Raw genomic sequence first — 21166 nt, forward strand, 5'->3', positions numbered from 1 at the left:
AGGATTGAATCTTTTTGGAAAGGGACATGATTCCTATCAGTTTCTTAACTGTTAAAAAATTTTATATGAAGGAATAGTTTTACTTTTCTGCTTTTATCTTGTGCAGGGTGTGGTTTGAAAATGTTTCTAAATTAAAATGCAGCTTGCAGAAATGGCCCAGATTAAAAATACTTGAATGTCGCTGAGTTGCAATAGACACAACTGAAAAAACGTCATCCCACTTGCCCTGTCTTTAAGTGTGATGATTAATGTACCGTTGCAGGATGATCTATGTGCCCATAGATTACTGCCTGAATCACTGTGTCTTCATTATGACTTATTGTTTGCCTGAGATCACTGAACATTTTATTTAAAGGTAAGTGAAGGATTAAAGCACTTTTTTTTCCTTCTTGGCCAGAATTTGTAAAAAAGAAAAAGAAAAATGAGAAAGAGAAAGAAAGAAAAGAAATAAAGATTAGCTAGAAAAAGGACTGCACTGATGCTCAGTTAAGATTAAGCAACTGGAATCAGATCAGTCATTTGTCAGTGAGGCATATGCAAAGTTTAACAGATGCTTAATGGTAGCTAAACCCAAGAAATTGAACTCTGGTAGATAGTTGATATTATCAATATCAATATTGTTCTGTATATCATAGGAGCATGGATATGGGTGTCTTAGCAACTTGTGTAATTTTACAACACTCTCAAAAAACAACTGGAGAAGAAAAAAATGAAATTCAGATATCCAAATTAGTGGAATTTTAGAAATACATATATTACTGATCCAGCTCCATTTTGCAATATTATCGGTTCATGTCTTTTTGCAGTTTTTTTCCATTGTGGCAGAAGAAGGGAAAAGCAAGCCAGTCTTTTAAATTTATTGCATTACATTAGTTGCACTGTAAGATTCTTTGAAGATGATTGTCTTGTGGATTCTAGTTCCAGATCAGTGGACATTTGGCTGGAAGGATTTATACTGTGCACTCAGAAAATTGGGCTTTAAATCAGTGTTACTGTAGGCTGCAGAGAGTTTGGTTTTTACAACTACAATAACTAACTCACTGGGGAAGTGTATGTGTGACCCTTTCCCGATATTCCAAGGGAAGTGTGTGTGTTTGGTCATCAGTGCTTTAAATTCTAAAAAGCAATGCAACAGAAGCATTAGCTTTCCTATTGCCAGGTGTTTATTTTACTTGGTAAAGGAGATTCTATGTAGAGAGGAAATAGTTGCATTAGTCTGTAATTTGTGAGAGAATTGAACTTTTGATTCCATAGAGAAGAACCCTTAGATTGAATTATATCAGGTTCAGGGGACGTTTTAAGCAGAAGCCTGCTGAAGTCCCCTCTAACATTTTTCTTTTTATGAAGAAGGCTTTTTCTAACAGTGATGGCAGAAATATCCTCTAGGAAAGATGGAAGACTACAGATTTATGTTCACTCATTCATTATTTGCTTTTTTATCCAACCATTTATTCTTCAAACAGTTAAGTACCCACAGAAGCTAGGCTCTGCTTTTTGGGAAGCTCCCAGTCCTAAAGTTCACAGGAATTTAATATAGGAAGAGACCCTAGGGATCATCGGGTCCAGTGTCCTCAATGTAAGAATCCCTTCAACAGCCACCTTATCAGTGGTCCTGACTTATTATGACTTAAAAGCATTGCTTTTTTTTTTTTTTAAGTCTATTAGATCTATAACAACTCTCTGGAAAAAGGCAGGGCAAATATACTCTAACCCAGCAGCCTTTTAAATGTTCTTATTAAGCTTGTGGTCAACCAAAACCTGTAGGCAGTTTTAAACCTTCATACAGAGGGTTGCAAACCTTTTCTGCAACCCATTTGTGCAATTGATGGTTTTGAATCTAAATGCAGGAGTTTGCATTTATTTCTTTAAAATTTTATTGATTTGGCTTTGCTTTAATGTTCCAGTTTAAAGATCATTTCAGACCTGGGTTCGAACATCTCTCATATTAGCTCTTCTGTCCCAGTCTATGCTATCTGTAAACTTGATTAATATGCTGTCTGTGTCTTTATCCAGGTGATTGATAAAAATGGTAAAGATATAGTTGGGAGGGCAGAGCCCTAGGGGATTTTACAAATCATCTCCTTTGGGGTATGATTATTTAAATAGACATGAGTCAGTCTAACCACCCAAGCTCATTGCCTTGTCATCCAAAGGGTATTATAGATAGGATGACCATCTGGGCTGGTTTGCCCAGGAGTGTCCATGTTTACCTGGTTTACACTTGTTTAGCCCTAATTAAGCAGTACCTCCTTTTGCTCTCAGAAGTATTCTTGTTTGGCTGAAGAGTATTTTGGTTACCCTAATTGTCAGAGACCACAACAGACCACTTAGGGAACTCTAGACACATGGTATACCTGGACTCTTCAGATCCTCCAATTTACTAGCCCTATCATACAATGAAATGAAATTTATTTGCCAGATTTGTTCTTAATCTGTTCATTGTTCCTAGTGTTCCTTTATTTTCCTACATGTTTTCAAATAGTCCAACTTTTTCTTTTCCTATTGGGAACTAAATTTAAATTTACCAGTCTGTAATTACAGTTTTGGTTTATTGTATCCCATATGTGTTAGGCATTCGTCCAGATGTTTTATCTCATTTAACCTCATCATAATTCTGTGAGGTAGGGATTGGAACTGCAATTTAAAGGTTAAAAAAGTGAGCTATCACAGCTTAAGTAACTTCCCCCAAGTTTCAGAGCTAATAAAAGAGAGAGAATTCAAACCCAGGCAATTGGACTTCAGAGACCTTACTCTGTCCCATTAATTTCCAGAATTTAGTCTTTTCCCCATTTGAAATCTGCGGCACCAAAAAGACTAGAAACGAAAGAAGCTGAGTTCAAAAATACTCCTCCTAGAAAATCATTTAAAGCCAGGTAATAAAATGAAGGTAATATAAATTTTCTAGCGCGCTAGCAGGAATTGATGGAATTACACGATTTAAAGGACAAAGCGAAGGGACACCCCACAAAACTTCTGACAAATGGGCCATAAAAGTGCTCAAAGACCACTATGGCTCAGAGACATTCTTCCAGCCCTTGAACTTCTGTGGTTCCTAGATGGGCTTATAACATTGGCTATCACTTTTCTATGGCCCAGGGAGGGAGAAAAAGACCACAATGGGCCTAAAAGCCCTCTCTGGGACATTTCTCTTAGAAAAGTGATCTGTTTCCTATTATGTGAGTGTATGAGGGTACATGCATGCAACAGCAAAAATGTTTCAAAGTAAAAAAAAAAAAAAATTGTTCCTGAGCCATTTCACTACTTTTATATTGTTATTTTAGCAATGCCTGGCACATAGTAGTGCTCAATAAGTGTTTGCTGAGTGAAAGAACAAATTCCCACAAAAATTCTCTGTGATTTTGGAGTGAGGAAGGAGGAAAGGGTGGGGTCTATCTTCACAAAGGCCCTTTGTCTTTTTTTGCATTTTGGTTCAAAACGCTCAGCTCTGCAAATTCTTATGCTGGAAGCTTTTTGAGGATATCACTTACCAGGGAAGGGACACCCCTCCCTCATGCTCTCCAAGCACGTTCTTCATTTCAAGACACATAACTTATTTATTATGTTATGTTAATGAAGGTACAGCCCGTGGTTTAGAATGTGCCAGGCTCTGTGAAAAGCAGAAAGAAAAGGACCCTATAAATACAAAGAATCTGGACGAGAGAACATTTTATTACAAGACTCGCTCTTTTCTTAAAGACAGTAAACATGATGAATTTCTCTTTGCAACTGAATTTATGAAGATAGATGATTCTCTCTGTGGTTGTTTTAACTGGGTTTTCCTTGCGGTCTGAAGCAGAGTTGCAAACCCACACAAATACATTTATTGCTATCCCTAATGACAGGATACACTGTCTTCTGTATGCCTGAGTGGGACTTAGGAAAATGACATTGTTTTACCATAGGGATAGAAAAGGATTCGTCCAATTTACATGTTTCAGTGGGAGAGACCCCAGAATTTTCTGTAAGGGAAGCCACGGACTGCCTTAAATCCTGCGTCTCCTACAACTTTGGTAGTGCTCTTTTCAGAGTCAGACTGAAAAATCTTTGGCTGAGACTTTTTCAAATACCAACCCAGGAATTGGTGGCCGAGTTTTGTGCTTGATTCTCACACATTCAGCTCACACTTTGGCTTTCTGCTGAGATGACACGGAAGGGAGAAGCCAGAGGAAGGGGGGAGGGGTGTAATGGAAAGCTTCTGAGCTCAATGTTTAAGTGTCTTTCTCCCTCAAAAAACGCCTTCAAGCCCGAGTGCACAGACCCAGCCTCACGAGGGAACTGGCTCAACTTTGCTAATGATGGCAGCGCGCATCATTGGCTATGCAGATCACAGAAGAAAGCCATTCTGCTCAGCTCTAATTCCATCAGGATCATTTACCTTTTGAAGGATAGAAAAGAATGAATTGAAGATCAAAATCATCAGCCTTATTTGGCTTCATCCAAGATTTATGGCAGCTGCTTTCAAGGGCAACTGAAAAAAACCAACTGCGAAATTCACATCTGTACCATTTCTTGTCTTTCAATATTTTATAAATGTTACGAGCAAAGTCAACCTCTGGGGACATTAAAATTAAACAACCTCTATCCCTCCCCTATATTGGAATGAGAGTATATATCAATAATCACTGTATTTAACTACTCTCATCTGTATCATACCTTTCAGGATTAGCAGTCTCGGAAGCTTATGTTTAGTTTACTATCCATTTGCCAAAGGTTATTATAACATGGGACCTGTGCCTTTGTGATGTCAAAAGCATTAAACTTTGATTTAAATTGTTAATAATACAGTGTCCTTTATTGCCAGTTTTAGACCTGAATTCATTTTTTTTAAAAAAGCAAACATTTAAGGGATATAAATTGACATTTGAAATGAAGATATATTGTTCTTAATTTAAGTGCCTTGATGTGCAGCGAAAAAAAAAAAAAAGTCAACTTAATATTAAAAAAAAAAAATACCAGTAGGACATTTGCTGTGATCTCTGAGGAAGTAAATAAGGTTGCTTTGGTTTCTTTAGATGCTTTGATTAGTTTTGACAGGAAGAAATATGTCTTGCATCCATATGATAAAAGACTACAATATAAGTGAGGCTGATACAGTGGCTCACAGATTATCCCCAGGATCAAGCACAGTGGACAAAAATTGATAAGGCAAATTAGTTTTCTATTTGTGGTATGCTCAAAAGCTCTAAACTTCTCTTTTCATCGTAAAACATTTATTCTTAAAGAAGTCCCGAGTAGAGTAGCTCATACGGATCTTCTTCGTGGTCTCTTTTATCACTTACAGCAAATGAATTTCGCATCAGTCTTTCTCCACTGGGGCTGCCACTGTCTTGGCTCTTAGCTGCTATGCTCCTGGTCACAAGAAAGGTAAAAAGTCAGATGTCAAAGGGAAATGAGACTGAAGTAAATAAAATCTGTCATGAGAAGTGCTTAATTTTTTTTTTTTGCGGTATGCGGGCCTCTCAGTGTTGTGGCCTCTCCCGTTGCGGAGCACAGGCTCCGGACGTGCAGGCTCAGCGGCCATGGCTCACGGGCCCAGCCACTCCGCGGCATGTGGGATCCTCCCGGACTGGGGCATGAACCCATGTCCCCTGCATCGGCAGGCAGACTCTCAACCACTGCGCCACCAGGGAAGCCCGAGAAGTGCTTAATATTGAGTGAATAGCTGGAATGCATGGTGGAGCCAGAGAGATCTAGGCTCAAGTCTAAGTCCTGCCATTTAGCTGGGCCACCTTGGGCAAGTTACTTGACATCTCTGGTATTAAGCTCAATATCTTTTCCTGTGAAATGGGGATAGTTTGTTCATATAGCTGCTGTGAGAATGAAGAGATTTAACATACTTGTTGAGTGTCTGGAACAGTGCTTGACGCTTAGAAGGGGCTGGATTAATGTTGGTTCTTTCCCTGATCCTCTTCTCCTTATCAGAATTTAATACGATAGTTACAAATTGGTCATAAGTATCTACTTAGCTTTAGGAGCTAATGAAGATTTATTTATTTATTTATAAGATTGATTTATTTATAAGATTGATTTATTTAGGATACTTGGAGAGAAGGTTAATAGGATGATGATTATTCCTGGGCATGGTCCTGTATTATGCATATTCATAGATAAGTAAAATGAGGAGAGAGAGAGAGAGAGAGATTGTGAGGGAGTCCTGTTCATCCTCCCAGGTATGTGCCTAAGGGCATGTGACTTTTAACTGGTATACATCTGTATTGGGATGAAGTCTCTAGTTTCAGGCTGTCATTCTACTCTCCTTTGCCTACTCTCCAACCTTTCTGGACTTTGTTCTCCCTTTGGCTTACTCAGCTCCAGTCGCATTAGGTCTCCTAAACGTTCTTTGAGCATGCCCTGTCCCAACCTTTCTGTTCTTTAGTCTTTGCACTTACTGTTTCTTATGCCTGGAGCAAGTTTCATCCTGGTCTTACAACAAATGATGTCTTCATCTTAAATATTAACTCCTCAGAGATACTTTTCCCCATTATTCCGGCAAAGGTAACCCTCTCAGACCATTTTCTATTTATCTTCTCCCTTAGCTAAAGCTATAATTATTGGTTTTGTTAATCATCTGTCTTCTTCCTTGCCCTAGCTGCCATGTAGACCTTAGTACATAACACAGAGCAGGTGTGTACTAGCAACAATAATGATACTAAGAGCACCTATAGTTTGTGCTCAAATAGCTCTTCCTATAGTCCACTACTCTTTTTTTTTTTTTTTTTTTTTTGTGGTACGCGGGCCTCTCACTGTTGTGGCCTCTCCCGTTGCACAGCAGGGCTCCGGACGTGCAGGCTCAGCGGCCATGGCTCACGGGCCCAGCCGCTCCACGGCATGTAGGATCTTCCTGGACCGGGACACGAACCCGCGTCCCCTGCACGGCAGGCAGACTCTGAACCACTGCGCCACCAGGGAAGCCCAGTCCGCTACTCTTCTTTACGTATATGGGCTGTTTAGTCCTCCTCTAATCCTGTGAGGTGGACACTATCATTTTCCCATATTACAGATGTAGGAACTACGTGCAGAGTAGTTAAGTGAGTTGCCTAAGGTTAGACAGATAGAAAGCCCACTAGATGAATGAATGCATGAATTCTAGCCATGAGAGCAAACCTCTCTTCCATCTTGGCTTTTACTGAGACTTTATTACCTTGTGCCAGTTAAGAACTTTTCTCTATTTAAATCTGCAAATTATCCTAGTTTCATCTTTACCACCCTGCCCCACTTCTCTGCCCTCAATACCACCTGGCCCCCCTCGCCCACTGCATTGTAAGTTGAAATTAGGCTCCATGCTTTCCCAGCTAGTAAGGAGAGATAAGGACTGAATTCTATCTTACTTAGGTCACTTATATAAGAAAATATTGTGATGCTCTGAGGTTTGTTTTGGGGAATCACATGTAAGACCTTAGTAGGAGGTGTAAAGACATCTGAGGGAGGAGGTGTAAACACAAATAACTGGTCCTACCCTATGGCTGAGCAAAAGCATGTACTCACCAACACCTCAGTTCTGCAAAGCAGTCAGAAGATGACATATATATTTTCCGCTTCTGGGAAGTTTATTTACAGCTGAAACCATATTCCTTCTCCCTCTAGCAGCCACAGACATTGCTGGGATCTCTGACCGTGCCCCTTTCTTTCTACACTGAGTGTCTCAGACCTAATTTCCCTTTATTGAAGACTCAGTGCCCTCCCTTGACCATCAGCCATCATCCTGTGTGGTGATTGGGTGTCTCCAGGGGACGCTGGTGGTGTGTGGGTTGGTGGCCCCCGCGTTAAATGTCTCTGGACCGCTTTGCTGGAGAACCCACCTGCACGTCACACTCTGTATCCTCCTGCTACTGTCGGCTGTCATTTCACCAGCTGTCAGGTGTCCCAGCCGCTGTCACCACCTGCCTTCTTTTATGTCCGATTGTCAGAATGATGGCTTGAGGGTGGAGCTACCTCTGCTCAGGAGTCAAGTGTGTGGACTTTATGACAGTCATTTTCCACACAGAAGACATTTTTTCCTTTTTAACCTCAAGGTTCTGGATGGTAAGGATGATTAGAAGTGTGGCTTCTAGGAAATTAATAGGGTGTAATTTTTCTTTCTATAATTCTATAAAATGACAAATTTTATAAATTATAATTGTATACTTTAAGATTATTAAATGTAGACTTTTACCTTAATACTAATATACTGATGCATTTAATGCACACATATTTATTTCGTGCCTACTGAGTACTGGACACGGTAGCTAGGATAATGCTGGGCAAAACCAGGTGGGTCTTAACCTTCATTGAACTACAGACTGGAAAGGCAGGCAGACCAACCAATCAGCGCATAAATGTCAAACTGGGACTCTCATAAGGCATACGCAGGAGAAGGTAGACTTTGGGGGTCCAGTCTTGTCAAGAAGGTTCGGGAGAGTGTTCCTGAGGAAAGGACTTGGCACTAAGCTGTGAAAGCTGAATCAGAAGTAGTGAAGCTCAAACTTATGAAGTGCTCTAATCTTTTACAAAGAGATTTTCTCCCCATTATTTCATCTCCACTCTCCCACCAACCCAGTGAGTCCTTTTACCCAGTGATAGATGGTGAGTCAGGTGTCAAGAGAGCTTGCCCCAGGTCACTCAACCAGCAAGGGTTGCGACCGGGATGAGACACCCATCTTTTCACTCTTAAGAAATGGGGCCACAATAAAAAGAAACGAAATTGAGTTATTTGTAGTGAGGTGGATGGACCTAGAGTCTGCCATACAGAGTGAAGTAAGTCAGAAAGAGAAAGACAAATACTGTATGCTAACACATATATATGGAATCTAAAAAACAAAAACAACAACAACAACAAATGGTTCTGAAGAACTTAGGGGCAGGCCAGGAATAAAGACGCAGATATAGAGAATAGACTTGAGGACATGGGGAGGGGGAAGGGTAAGCTGGGACCAAGTGAGAGAGTGGCATGGACATATATACACTAGCAAATGTAAAATAGATAGCTAGTGGGAAGCAGCCACATAGCACAGGGAGATCAGCTCGGCGGTGCTTTGTGACCACCTAGAGGGGTGGGATGGGGAGGGTGGGAGGGAGACGCAAGAGGGAGGAGATACGGGGATATATGTATATGTATAACTGATTCACTTTTTTATAAAGCAGGAACTAAGACAAAATTGTAAAGCAATTATACTCCAATAAAGATGTTAAAAAAAGAAAAGAAATGGGGCCACAGATCTAGTCTCAAATCTTATTCCTCTAGTTCTTATTTGGCTTTTAGCACTCTCAACAGTAGAATGGTGACTGTTAATCCACATTTCACAGGGCTGTTGAGTGGGTGAGAGGAGGTGGCAGAATGCCTTAGCCAATATCATACTTTTTCCTTCATTTCCCCGTTATGACCTCTTTCTCTCTCCACTATTCGACCCGTGGCAGGCTCTGCAGGACGGAGGCATCCTGCACTAAGGGCAAATTCTTGTAATCATCCCTATATGCTGTGTGTATATTAGTTCTGACAACTTTACACATGCTTAAAGTAAATACATCCCTCCTAACACATCAGGACAGGGCATTGCACAATTATTCTTAGGTATCTAAAAACTGAATCTGCTGGATACAGAAAGTTAGCCCTCTAATGCAGCTTTTGTATGCTGCCTCACCCAGAGGACTAGGCCAGTATTGATGATATTTGTTCTAGCTGACAGTTAAATTAATACTCAGTTGTAGCAGCTAACTCATCCCAGCTATCCATGTACATCTACTTCTCTTTTTGGTAAAATGTATTTTTGATCATTAAGTTGTATGGTTTTGGATTTTTTATGGCAGGTTACTTTGGGGAAGCCGACAGCTTATAAAAGAAAAAGCCCAGACACTATAAAACTCTTAGAGGAAAACATAGGAAAAACACTCTTTGACATAAACCACAGCAAGATCTTTTTTGACCCACCTCCTAGAGTAATGAAAATATAAACAAAAATAAACAAATGGTACCTAATTAAACTTAAAAGCTTTTGCACAGCAAAGGAAACCATAAACAAAACGAAAAGACAACCCTCAGAATGGGAGAAAATATTTGCAAACGAAGCAAGGGATAAAGAATTAATCTCCAAAATATACAAACAGCTCATGGAGCTCAATATCAAAAAAGCAAACCACCCAATCAAAAAATGGCAAGAAGTCCTAGACACCTCTCCAAAGAAGACATACAGATGGCCAAGAGGCACATGAAAAGATGCTCAACATCACTAATTATCAGAGAAATGCAAATTAAAACTACAATGAGGTATCACCTCACACCTGTCAGAATGGCCATCATCATAAAACCTACAAACAATAAATGCTGGAGAGGGTGTGGAGAAAAGGGCACCCTTTTGCACTATTGGTGGGAATGTAAATTGATACAGCCACTGTGGAGAACAGTATGGAGGTTCCTTAAAAAACTAAAAATAGAATTACCGTATGACCCAGCAATCCCACTACTGGGCATATACCCTGAGAAAACCATAATTCAAAAGGACACATGTACCCCAATGTTTGTTTCAGCACTATTTACAATAGCCAAGACATGGAAACAATCTAAATGTCCAATGACAGATGAATGGATAAAGAAGATGTGGCACATATATACAATGGAATATTAGCCATAAAAAGGAACGAAATTGGGTCATTTGTAGAGATGTGGATGGACGTCGAGTCTGTCATACAGAGTGAAGTACGTCAGAAAGAGAAAAACAAATATCATTTATTAATGCATATATGTGGAATCTTGAAAAATGATACAGATGAACCTACTTCTGGGCAGGAATAGAGACACAGACATAGAGAACAGACATGTGGACACAGAGGGGGAAGGGGAAGGTGGGACGAATTGGGAGATTAGGATTGCCATAAATACACTACTATGTGTAAAATAGATAACTAGTGGGAATGTGCTATAAAGCACAGGAAGCTCAGCTCGGTGCTCTGTGATGACCTAGATGGGTGGGATGGGGGGCTGGGGGGGGAGGGAGGTCCAAGAGGGAGGGGATATATGTAGACATAGAGCTGATTCACTTCATTGTACAGCAGAAACTAACACAACATTGTAAAGCAATTATATTCCAATAAAAAATAAAAGAAAAATCATGGGTGGCAGAGTTAGAGAGTCCTGGTTTTGAATCCATCCTACAACACTTACCAGATGGTGGCCTTGATTATTCAGTTATTCAATTTCTTTGTTCCTTAGTTTCCTTCTAAAAAATGTGGTCAATAACAGCTTCTTATAGATGCAGATTAAATAAGAGGAATAAATAAGAGAGGTAAACCTGTGAAAGAATCCTCTTCTGCAAAATGGAGAAAATAATAGTTATACTCCTAGTGTGGTTGGAAGGGTTAAATAAGATCTTTTTTTGTGAAACCCTTAGCACAGGGTCTGATACATGAAAAATGTTCCCCATTATTATGATGGACCAGATATTTTGCTAAGGGTTAGAGGGGCTAGAAAGTGAACAAGGTGAGTGTATGTGTGTGTGCCCGTGAGTGTGTGTATAACAGGGGCATGTCTGGGATGTGCTGAGAGAGAGCACAGTGCAGGGGCCATAGTTCAAGTACAGCCCTGAATTCTGAGCCACTATTGACTGTCTTGGGCAAAGAGTGTCAACCTTGAGCAGTGTCCTCCATCTAGAAAGTCACTGAGCAATGTCAAATCCTCTCTGGCAGGAGTTCCTTACCTCTCTTGATTAGACTTCAGGACTGAGTCTGCAACCATTTTTCTTTCTTCTTTTATCTCACCTCAAATACTCTACATGGTTAGTTTTCTTGTAAAACCAAAATGACTGCAAATCATTCCACAGAGCTGGAGTGTGCGGATAGGCTTTTGATGGATGAAGTTAAGCTGCAGAGTTCTGATCACTCTGGATGTTGCTGATGCCACCTCTGAAGTGGGTGGAACCTGTGAGAGAAGATGAGGACTTGACATTTATGATGCGCTGCGAAGAAAAATGACGGCGAGACAAGGAAAGGGCCAGAGGATGGGGGTTGTGCGTAAGGAGTGCGAGGATGCCAGTTTGGGGGAAGGTAAAACACGTTATCTGACAAGAAGAAAGGGGTTGAAGTAAGGGCTGTTTCCTGCAACTGCCAAGGACAATGACTGGATACTGTGCCGAAGGTGTGCGATTTTACTGCTTGGGAGATGAAATTAGAAAGCTCACTTGATACAAGTAAAAATATATTATAGACTTGTGGGGAGAGGGCATCATGGTAACAGTTTTCTATACATAGAAAATATTCAAGTATGTTTCTCTACGGACTGACATTGATGGAGACTTCTAGCCAAGAAAATATTCAGTGATCATCTGAAATATATGTCTTTTAATTGACAAATGATGACACATAGAGATGACAGATGAAGAGCAAAAGAATGAAAAGAATTGTACTTGTTTCTGAATGCTTATTTACTTAAAGAAAAATCACTTAACAGTGTGTAAGGATTCTGATATAGCACAGACTGAGACCAAAATCCATCTGTCCGTCCATCCCTCCATCCATCCATCCATCCAACAAATATTTATCATGTCCAAATGAGGGTAGATGTGTTCCATATTTTGCTCCAGAGCTGGGAGCACTAGGATACAATTCATGAAAAATCAGGCAGTTTTCAGTTGAGGGATGGAATGAATGGACTGTCTTGACAGAAAGTGAATTCCTCACCGTTCCTTCTTTCCTTCCTTTAATAAAAATTTCTGTATTCCTTTCTCTGTGCCGGGTATTTTTCTGGCACTGGACATTTAGCAGTAGATAATGTACACCGAGTTCTAATCTGGTGGGAGTTTATATGCTAGTGAGGCAGAAATTAAACAAAACCAAGTGATAGAGTTGCTGGGTAAGTGCTATAAAGTCAGGTCATGGGGTGCAGTGATGGGAGAAATGGGGAAACTATGTTGAAAAGGGTCATCCTGCAAGGCTCTTTGAGGAGGTGGCATCTGAGTCATGTCCTGAATGAGGGGTAGGAGTAGGCCATGGACAAAAGTGTTCAGGCAAAGGGAACAGCAGGTCTAATAATTTGAGGAGGAAAGAGCTTGGCAGGCTTGAGGCAAGATAGGGTAAGGCCTGGCAGGTCAACGAAGGGAGTTTGGATTGCACTGTGGAGGGAGATGATAAGATCTAATTTCTGTTTTAAAAGATCTGCTGGCTCTTGTGTGGAGAGTGGTGTAGTAGGCAAGAGCGCTCCTGTTGATTCAGTTCTGTTCATTTTCTTAAATGCTAAGGGAAAGACATTCATTTTTGTGTGTGTGTGTGATAAGAAACAGGATAATACAGAAAGTGCACTGTTTTCTGTCTTATAGGATCTTGAAATACTTCAAAAATATATTCTAAGCTGAACTAAAGTTTTACTAATTTATCCTGGAATAAGTCAGACCAAACTGTGTATTTAATACAGTAGGAATATAGCAAAGTAGAAATTCAGTCCTTCAGGGATTTGAGTTTCTTCTGCTGCAGAGACCTACCTGTATTCTATTTATTTGAGAAGTTTGTCATCATCAACACAATCTATTCTAGAAATCATCGTATTCTTTTAGTTATGAGAGTGAGCACTCTGGGTAACAGATAATAACAGTTGGTACCAACATAGTCTTCCTGTGTGCCAGTAATGGTTCTAAATATTTTGACTGAGTTAATTCTCACAGCAGTCTTCTGAGTTAGGTACTATTATAGTCTCCATTTTATGATGAGGAATCTGAGGCTCAGAGATGTTGGGCAACTTGCCCAAGAACACACAGCTAGCCAGCATTAACTCCTGGCATGCTGGGCCAGGGACCAGTCTTCTTTCTATATACTGCCTCTATACAAAGAGGATTGCCACTGGCCAAAAAAGATGCCAAACTGCAGGTGCCACCATGAGGATTGCTTCAGGAATTTCTTTACCATACTCTGACTCCATTTAAGGTCCAGCTTCTTCGCCTGGGCTCAGTCCAGCCCTGCTGCTCCAGGCAGCACACTCACCTCCATCACTCTGACTTTTCTGGCTCTTGTGCCATAGCTTCCAGCCCTGTTCATGGATCTCCCTTCCAAGCTGGTTTCCTTCTGCTTTCAACATGGGCCGGTGCTGTGATCCTGGCTGCTTGGGAAGGATGGAGAGGCCTGGCCTGGATCTGTGGTGCTGGCTCATCTGCTCAGGGACAGAGAGGAGGGGTGGTGAAGTAGAACTCCCTTCAGGTGACTGCTGAGATGCCGGTGGAAGGGATCCTTGTCCCAGGGGACCCTGGCTCAGGTGGTACAAACAGTTCTAATACTGTTGTCATGGTGATCATCTGGTTTAAGGATTTCCTTGAGGAGGTTGCCAGCTTCACCCTGGCCTCTGCTATCACCAGGGAACCCCTCTGGAGGGCCGTCAGTGTCCTTTTGGGATGCACTTGTCATACCCCTTCTCAGATTTTATTTATTTATTTTTTTTGCAGTACGCGGGCCTCTCATTGTTGTGGCCTCTCCCGTTGCGGAGCACAGGCTCTGGATGCGCAGGCTCAGCGGCCATGGCTCACAGGCCCAGCCGCTTTGCGGCATGTGGGATCTTCCCGGACCGGGGCACGAACCCGTGTCCCCTGCGTCGGCAGGCGGACTCTCAACCACTGCGCCACCAGGGAAGCCCTTCTCAGATTTTTTAAATAGATATAGACAAGTGCACATATACAAGTGTGCATATAGGTGGCTTGATATGGGGAAACACTATTCCACTAATAATTTGCCTAGTCACCATTGCAAGACAACAAACAATTGTGAGTTTAGTAGCAACTCTTTATGTTAATGGACTATACACACTTGGCCCAGTGCCACCCAGGGTGGACCCAAGACTCCTGCTGCGCCCCTCCCCAGGCACCTCGGCTCCTTTGCGTAAAGTTTAGGAAATGCTCCCCTGCACCCTCAGAGGGAACAGAGAATGCGGCTGGGGCGGGGCTGGTCCCGACCTTTGCAAACATTTCTTGGCGCTTCCCTTGTGTGATCTGCGGAAGAAGTAACAGCTCACCACAAGCCCATACTCTCCACTAGGTTTGCTTGCCTCCCCCTGCAGCCCTGTGATGAGATGGGGTAGTGGTTGTGGGTAGTGATGGATGTGTCTGTCCCAGGGCATCACAGAAAGCCCTGGAGGCATAGTTGATCCCAATAGCCGAACACTTTCTTCAAATGTGAGATGCTCGCATTTTTGAGTACTCAGCTTTGGGCCTTATTTACAATATAAGAACAACAACAACAACAATCCCTTTTGACATCCTGATACAGAAAGAATTTTGCCCACAGATGTTTCTTATTTTCCCTCTCATATCTTTTTTTTTTTTTTAACCAGAAAGGCTAAATTATTTGCTTAAAGGTATTCAGTAAGATGAGAACAGATCTAGGGCTAGAGGAAAATTTATTCTGGGATCTTTTGATCATTGTTATGTATTCCATAGATTTTTCCCCATAAAATATGAAAACTTCCTTTTTTTTCATCTCTGCAATGTACGAGATAAATCATGAAGTGTGTGATAAAAAACAATCAGAGACTCTGCTTTCCTTTGGACTATACCCTGTACTTCCATTAGATGGGATATTTTGGCTCATCTAATCCCTGCTTTTCTCCAGAGAATTTTGGCAAGGTCTTTTTTTTTTTTTTTTTTTTTTTTTGGCTGGCCAGGAAGGCATGCTTCTTTATTTACTCTTCTCAAAAACATCTGACGGTGTTTCCCACACATGTAAGCCATAAATATAACATGGCACGTCTCTGCATTAAACCTTCCAATGACTTCATTGGAATAATAAGAGCCAAACCCCTTATCATAGAGGCTCTTAGGAGCCTCTATGACCCAACTTCATCTATATAATGGTATCCCTGTTTCAGCCTCGGGGCCTTTGCACTTGCTGTTCCCTCTTTCTAAAATGCTCTTCATATAGAAAAACACTCTAGAAGGAATGCTCCATCTGATCACTGTGTATTTCAAGTTGGCAAGGTCTTTTTAACTTATGTTTGTCATGTTGCTGCTCACATTGGAGATCTGTGGGTCACCACGGGTGCCAATGTGACCTTGCATTGACAAACCTGGTCCCTGGATATAGAGACTGGGGCCAAAAATGCTGGAATAGGAAACAATTCTCTTAGACTAATCCAGGCACATAGTAGAGGGTGCTCAGTGTCCTACCCCAAATTATAGGTCTTTTCCTCCCTGAACCACCCTTCTTCTACCCTGTATAGTTCTTTTGTGGTGCTAGAGGCTGACGTATAACACAAGTGGGGCCAGGGTAGTTTTCCCTGAGACTGCACTGCTTGAGTGACCATAGAAGATTATTTTGTACTTTTTGAGGTCAAGATGTTAGGGATAGAGATGTGAATCGTCCACTGCTGATTGCCCTTACCCCTGCCATATGGAGACAGCCTGTATTCAAAAGAAAGGCTCATGTAAGAGGAAGTGTAGCTGAGAGATAGAAAAACATACCCAGTGGCATTGTTTAAGACCCTGGATCCAGCCATGCCTGAAGCCCACTTAGAAGTCAACTTGTGTGAATCAACCCATTTCCTTTTCTTTTTTCCCCCTTATTCCCAGGGTATTTGAGTTGTATTTCTGTCTTTCACATCCCAAAGTCTTACAAGGGTATATTGTAAATGGTCTTAAATTATGAGTAAAAGTTTAGAAAAATTAGAAATCCAGGAAAAAGTAAAAGAAAAGTAGATCACCTTTCTTTATATATTTTTCTCTTCATGTCTACTGCCTACAGACAGCAGCGGTTGAAACATAGATGTTCCAATATAAGGACATATTTCTGCATATAGATGGTTATATATTAAATTAAATCTCAGGTAATGGTTGAAAAAAAAAGCATTGAAATGGGATTGCCATTCTTAGGTGTAGCCTGCGTTGTGTGATGTCGCTGGCAAGCAAGTGATAGATGACTTCCTAAATCCCTCACAACCATCGTTTCCTGAAAACAGTACTGTTGGTGGCAGCACTTGACTTCAAAGCTCTCCCCACACACCACCTCTTTGTTGCACACAGTGTAGCTAATCCTGGGCTGGCTCCCAGGTTTCTGCCTGCTTCATCGGCTTTCTGTGACAGGTGAAAGATGGGAAAAAAACAGCCGGGGGGCTTGGGGAGGGGAGGGCAGGGACAAAGGGTTTTGGTCCACAGGGGGGCTCCCTGCAGCCATGAGTAGGTGGAATCTTTATGTCCCATGATTAAAGAGGCCGACTCAAAGCACATCTCACCACACGCAGCTCTGCTGGGAAGGAAAGTGGGGCAGGCATGGGCGTTGTTCTTATTCTGGAGTCCTGTGTTTCAAAGAAAGGGGTTCTAAAAAAGACTATGAGGCCCTGAAGGGGGAAAGGCTGGCTATAGGGGATGAGGAGGATGAGGGCACAGCTGGCCCTGGTGTTGGTTGTTCTCTCCACAAGATGGCACCCCTACTTTTGCATCTTTGCTTTTAGTTTCAGTCTTGAGGAAAAACTTGTTCAAATTATTTCAGAACCAAAGCAATCTTGACTTAGCTTTCATAATTTATGAAGCTGACTTCATATCCTATCTCGAATCGTGTGTTACCCTGTTTCAGACAGAGCTGTTTTGATTATGGTGTCATTATTATAAATGTGGGTGTGTCTCTTCCTCGCCTTTTCTGCCCAGCTCTGCCTCCTCCTCTGGGGCTGAGCTCATTCCCCCAGGCATCAGGGAAGCAGACTGGGGTCCAGCAGCGATTCTCAAACTAGCCGTTGTGCCGGACCAAGTGCGTTAAAATTTCCAGGCTGTCGTGGGCTGACAATATCATAAAACAAAATAAAAATGAATAACTGGAAAAATGAAATTAAAAAGATGTACAAAATGCACGCTCAATTTTATTACTTTTAGTTTCAACAGGCATGAAATTACATTTTAATAAATAGAATCAAAACAAAATAACATTGGCAAAACGATTTGCAGAAACCATATGGGTGTTCTTAAAAGTGTGTGTATAGGATATTAATATAAGGGATTGCTATTATACTTGTAAATTTTTGCTGTCTCACAAGTATAAATAAATTATAGCAATTCCCTCATATTCAGTGACCTATATGCACATGTTGAATTAATTGAGTGTATAATATAAAAAAATTTTGATCTAAACACACTAGCTTGTTTCCTGCTTAATCTACCTATCTAGGTTGGATTGATAAAACACTATTTATACGGGATAATGTATGCCTCAACCGTGTCTATGTTTTTTGTTTGTTACATTGATAATAGAAAAGCTGGGGTATAATAAAAGAAAAAAATTGCTTTGGAAAAATTGAGAGGAAAGCTAACTGTTTCTGACTTTATTTTCTTTTCTCTCATCCCCTCCCTGCTCTATGGAAGGTTACCTTTTCCTGTTTCAGTGTGCCTTTCCCCCAGCGTCCTTGTGCTTTTACTTGCAAGGGTCAGAACCTGCGACTCTTTTTGGTGGATTGCTCTAGAGAGCAGGATGTGTCTGGTAGCTTTTGTCTCATCTCCCGGGATGGCCCTGGCCAATGGCTGACAGGCATGGCAGGAGGAAAGCTCCAGCTCTCTTCCAGGTGGGACCACTCTGAGGTGTAATTAACCCTCCAGAGTTCTCTGCAGGATCAGGCCCAGGTTACCCTCCATGGGAAAAGCCTTGCTTGTCTTTCTCTGCTCTGTCCTGCTCATCTCTCCCTTACCAGTTCTTTTTCTGGGAGCACTTCCTTAATAAACCGTTTCCCATGAATCTTTGTCTCAGTGTCTACTCCCAGGGAACCCAGCCTACGGCAGTATCAGATTTAGAGTATTTTAGAAATAGGCTTGGCAGACCATAAAAATGTCTTTATGTATTTCGAATCTTTTGCTTCTAGAGATACTGATGTTCCATTATTGGTAACATAATCCAAATGACCACTTTAGGAAATAAATCAGACTAATTTAACTGCCTTGGCTTTTTAGAAACAAGACAGGCTAGAGATATTTAACGTACCAATTTTCTTACCACGTATTTGGAAACATTTGTCATAGATATACTCTGTTTTACATAGATTTGTGTTCTTTTCTTTTTTCTCCTTGATTTCAATTAAGCTAAACCAAATTGTTTACCCACAGAGAAGATAAACGTAAAAGCTTCTTCCCCTCTCTTAAGGTTTGTGGTTGACTAAAAGAGGTTTATATATTTTTCTCTTGGATATTTTTTAAAGAGTTGCATCTACATAAATCTGTTTTAGATAATACCCTCTCCAAAAACCATTCTGAGGTGGTCGCTTGTCAACAAGCTTTACTTGGAATTAAACCATATGACAAAACATAACAAATTCAAACTAACTTGGAGAAATGCTGTTATGAATCAGTGAAGAAAATTAGGAACATTAAAAATGGAGAGCAGTTTTATTACCAGAGAGGTTATATGTGCTGTCTTGTCAATTATCCCTTATTATAGATACCTATTGCGTACTAGACGTTTGCATTATCTCATTTAATTCTCACAACAACCCTGAAAATGAGGTATTTTCCTTCTCACTTTTTTTTTTAATTTCTTTTTAAATTTTATTTATTTATTTATTTATTGGCTGTGTCAGGTCTTCGTTGCTGCGCGCGGGCTTCTTCGCGGTATGCGGGCTTCTCATTGCGGGGGCTTCTCTTGTTGCGCAACACGGGCTCTAGGCGCGCGGGCTTCAGTAGTTGTGGCTCGCGGGCTCTAGAGCGCAGGCTCAGTAGCTGTGGCGCACGGGCTTAGTTGTTCTGCGGCATGTGGTATCTTCCCGGACCAGGGCTCGAACCCATGTCCCCTGCATTGGCAGGCGGATTCTTAACCACTGCGCCACCAGGGAAGCCCCCTTTTCACTTTTTAAAAAACAGATGAGGCATAGAGAAATTAAACAACTTGTCCAAGTTTCACAATTAGTAAACAATAGAGCTGGTATTTGAATCTAGAACTTTCTACCAAGTCATGTTGCCTCCACAGTTCAACAAAATTAGCTAATTAAATATTAGTGTACTTCATCAGCTTTAAGGAAGGAGCAACAATGATGTATAATCGACATATTCATTTGGTATGCAAACAGTATTGTTAAAATGCATGTAACAGTTTAAAGAGAAATAGCAGAAATCTTCCTTGCCGTCTTGTTTAACAAGAATGCCTATCATTTATTGATTGTTTCAGGCACCTTACATCCATGTCTCATACAATCATCACAGGAATCCCAGAGTGGGTATTATTAGCCTTATTTTATAGGTAGGGAAGGTCGAGAAGCCCAGAAACTTTAGGTGACTTGTGCAATGTTATATGGATAGTAAAATACAGGATTTGGACCCAGAAACCCATGAGCTCAACTGCTATGCTCTCCACCGCTGATGCTTAGCTGAAACTTCCTTATGGAGAATGCAAAGGTGACTGCCAAGTCAGCTGAATCAGTGGGTGGGATACATAAGATTGAAGTTATGACTTCCTTAAAGTATTTTGTTTCTCACTGATGCCAAGTAGGTCTAGAAAAAGAGGAGAGAAAGCCAGAGGTATGACAGCAGCTTGGCCTGATGTTAAAGGGATGCTTTTGTTCTTATTCCACCACATCAATTTTCTCATCAGCTTTGATTCCCTTCCTACTGTTCACCTGTAAACAAAACCCCTGTTCACCTTTTCTGGACTGGGTTACTAGGAAATTCAGAGGGTTCATCATAGCCAGGTGTTTCTCTGCACCTGGTGTGTCTGATCTGCAGAGCAAAGGAATTCATAGACAAACACAACAGGGCTCATTGTAGACCACACAATTAATCATTCTAGGTTTCTGATTCGCTTCTTGAAACTTGCTATGTTCCTGTAATGGGAAAAAGACAGGTCCATTTATCACACTGCACCTCATGCTGCTCCTTGGCACCCTCCCCTGGGTCCCTCACCATCCCGAAACTTCTGAAACATCTGCTGTGGGTACAATGGCAGGGGTTTCTTCACATTCCCTATTACACTCAGCTTCTCAGCATCCTAGTTTTAAGCTCTCCTATTGTGACTGAAGACTAAAAGGCCAACATCCTCTGTGGAGGTGAACAATTAGCAAGTTCATTACTTATGGTGGCATTCATACTTCTTTGCCAAAGATTACATTTGTGTGTATGACATATTGCCTGATGTCAAAAGAGCAGTGGACTGGGAATCAGCTTTGCTGGAATTTTGTCTTGGCTCTACCACTAATTATTTGTCTGGATTTGCATGGGCTGCTTCACCTCTCTCAACTTTCATTACTTCATTTAATGATAAATCT

The 21166-nt window shown here is 41.2% G+C and overlaps 1 long non-coding RNA gene across 1 annotated transcript in view; it reads left to right on the forward strand.

Moving 5' to 3' along the window:
• Nucleotides 1-9845: 9845 nt before the first annotated feature.
• The window catches only part of LOC308619159, a 121904-nt gene continuing 110583 nt past the window's right edge, over nucleotides 9846-21166 (forward strand). The window contains exon 1 of the long non-coding RNA XR_014016132.1: nucleotides 9846-9944. This is a non-coding gene — a long non-coding RNA (uncharacterized lncRNA). The remainder of the gene's footprint in view (nucleotides 9945-21166) is intronic.

This window comes from Mesoplodon bidens (assembly GCF_964165515.1).
Source record: "Mesoplodon bidens genome assembly, chromosome: 6".
Taxonomy (NCBI): Eukaryota; Metazoa; Chordata; class Mammalia; order Artiodactyla; family Ziphiidae; genus Mesoplodon; species Mesoplodon bidens.